Below are 3,222 nucleotides of genomic sequence, written 5' to 3'. Positions count from 1 at the left end.
ATGGTTTCGCTTGTCTACTTGTCTCTTCTCTTCCTCATCGCACTCCTCTCGTATCTCCTTCTCGCTGGAGGCCGAGATGCAGCCATGCAGGAACCAATTCGGGGATACAAAAGCTCCCGCCAGGCCCCGCCAAGCTCCCGATCATCGGTAACCTCCACCAGATACGCGGCGATCTGCTACACTAGTCTCTACGGGAAATCTCCAAGCAGTACGGCCCGCTCATGCACCTAAAGCTCGGCCAAGTCTCCGCCGTCGTCGTCTCCTCCGCCTCCCTCGCCAGGGACGTCCTCAAGACCTTCGACCTCGCCTGCTGCTCCCGCCCCCACAACGTCGCCACCTCCGAGTTCTCCTACGGCGGCTCCGACATCGGCTTCATGCCCTACGGCGAGCACTGGAGGCAGCTACGCAAACTCTGCACAGTCGAATTCTTCAGCGCCAGAAAGATCAACTCTTTCAAGTCCGTAAGAGAAGATGAAATCGCGAGGATGGTGAAGCATATCTCTTCTCGCATCTCGAGCTCCCTCGCCGTCGACGTGAGTGAGCTCGCCCTGTACTTCTCCTGCAACACGACATGCAGGACGGCCTTCGGTCGAGACATCGCCGGAGACGATCTCAGAGTTTACGACGTGGTCAAGGAAGCGCAGGAAATGTTGGCTAGCTTCTTCATGGCAGACTTCGTTCCGCTGCTCGGGTGGGTCGATGTGGCGACGGGGATGAAAGCCAGGCTTCGGAAATCATTCCTTGAGCTCGACGGCATCTATCAGAAATTCATCGATCGCCATCTCGACGTGAAGAGTCGATCAGGAAGCGAAGAGAATGAGGATTTATTGGATGTTCTGCTTCGGTTGCGGAAGGATGGGCAGCTGACAGACGAGAACCTCAAAGGAGTTCTTATGGTGACATTAATTATATTCAGTCGTTTCGATGTCAAAATGAATTGCATGAAGTTAAACCTGATTCAATCCTTGGCAGAATATTTTCATCGGCGGGACGGATACCTCGTCGGCGGTGGTGGAATGGGCGATGGCGGAGCTCATCCGGCGGCCGGAGTTGATGAAGAGAGCGCAAGAGGAAGTGAGAAGCTGCGTGGGGAGAAGCAAAGGGAAGGTGGAGGAGAGCGACCTGCACCAGCTTCACTACCTCAAACTCATCGTCAATGAGACGATGAGGCTGCACCCGCCGGTGCCGATGCTCCTGCACCGGGAAACCATGCACCTGGTCACTTTAAGCGACGGGTACCAAATTCCTCCCAAGACGACGATCTACGTGAACGCATGGGCGATCTGCAGGGATCCGGATGCGTGGGACAGACCTGAGGTGTTCGACCCGGAGAGGTTTGTTAACATGGCGTCGCCGGCGGTGGAGTCGTTTGCGCACTATGACTTCAAGCTGATTCCGTTCGGCGAGGGGCGGAGGATTTGCCCGGGGAAGAATGTGGGGTTGCTGATGGCGGAGTTGGCGCTGGCCAACCTCTTGTACTCCTTCGACTGGCAGTTGCCGCCGGGAATTAGAGAGGAGGAGGTGAGCATGGAAGAAGCGCCGGGGGTCGCTGTGCACAGGAAGCATGCTCTGTCATGGATACCTCATTTTTATTTTTTTATAAAAAATATTTTTTATTTCATTAGTCAATCGTACATAATTATTTAAATATTTATTAATATTATTTAATATTATTCAATATTATTTTTTTTATGGTTGCATATATCATCCTCGAGCGAGGGACCCTCACATCATTATTATTCTATTCCGAGATGATTCATTAATAATAAAGAAAGACCATTAATACAAAAATAAATATATATTATTAAAAATTTTAATAATAATTATGAATAACAACAAAAGAATTTGAGACTTAAGTTTAATTTTAAACAAAATCGCTATATAAATCAAAGCAATTTAATTTCTTATTTAAATCCATGAACTTGAGTAAAATCCTAAAGAAGTAAAACACAAAAAAGAAAACCGGAGTATCGATAACAGACAACAGAAAACAGACAACAAACTTGAAGATATAAAAATAAAGAAGAAATAAAAAAATATTTTTAAAAATTATAATATATAGTCGTCATCATGTGATATGATTGAGTTAGAAGTCAATCGAAACTGAACATTAAATCAAAATAAAATTTGAATCAAATCAATTAATTCGGATTAAGTTAAATCAAGCTCAAGTTAAATCATATCAAACCTGTGTGTAGAATCGATGGAATTAAAATATCTCCATAATAATATGATATTGTCCCTTTGTACCTAAGCCCTCATGGTTTTGTTCTTGGGCTCAATCCAAAAAGCCTCATACCAATGGAGATATTTTCTATCTTTTTAAACTCATGATCTTTCTATATGTTTTAAATGTGAGACTATGTTGCACCCTTACAACTCAACAGCTTGACCAAGTTAGATCGAGCTTCGATCAAGTCAAATTGAACACGATCAAGGAGAAAATGAGCTCTGACCAAATCAACCTCAAACAAAGACTTCAAGTCAATTATCAAGTAATGTGATTGTTAAAGTGTTGATTACGAAGCTAGGTGTTTCTCGGAAAGGAAAGGAAATGAAGAGACTTGTCTTTTGAAAATCAAGTTCATCTGTTTTACTTCTATTTAAAAGTATACTAACTGATTGCAATATTAATATAAGCAATTCATAACTTTTTATTGTCTGTCTTTTACATCGAAGGGGCTTTATCAAAGTTAGTCTTAGCCACTTTTCTAACTTCTTTCTTAGTCTTTTCAGACTTTTATTGAAGAACCTTTTAACTATACGGTATTTTCAAAATTAATTTAAAAGAAGTCGATCTATTTAAGTCTGACCTCAAAATAGTCGGTCTGAAGAGAACCAACTCAACTTGTATGATCAAAATTGATATGGCAAGTCTCAACTGGTCTAACATGGCAAAAAAAAAAAAATCAACAATCGGTTCAAAGCGGCATCCAACTATAAGGTCAAAGGGCAAATCATGACTCGAGCTCAGCCACACATTCAGGTCAATTCAGACATATATTCAGGTCAGTTTGGTCATACGTTCGGTTCAATTATATTCGACCATATGTTTAGTTCAGCTCGATCATATATTTAGGTCAACTCGGTCACACACTTAGGTCAGCTCGGTCACACGCTGAGGTCAGCTCAGCCACACATATAGGTGAGCTCGGCCACACGCTGAGTATAGCCCGACCACACATTTAGGTGAGCTCGGCCACACGCTCAGTTCAATACGGC

At 43.5% G+C, this 3,222-nt stretch overlaps 1 pseudogene; it reads left to right on the top strand.

Moving 5' to 3' along the window:
• Nucleotides 1-1,647, top strand: LOC141847071 (cytochrome P450 71A1-like; annotated as a pseudogene).
• Nucleotides 1,648-3,222: the final 1,575 nt, after the last annotated feature.

The sequence above is a fragment of the Curcuma longa genome, chromosome 16 (assembly GCF_044706935.1).
Source record: "Curcuma longa cultivar G26 ecotype Majalengka, Jawa Barat chromosome 16, ITB_CL_G26_1.1, whole genome shotgun sequence".
Taxonomy (NCBI): domain Eukaryota; kingdom Viridiplantae; phylum Streptophyta; class Magnoliopsida; order Zingiberales; family Zingiberaceae; genus Curcuma; species Curcuma longa.
The sequence above is the reverse complement of the archived record's forward strand: the minus strand, read 5'-3'. Positions and strand labels throughout refer to the sequence as shown.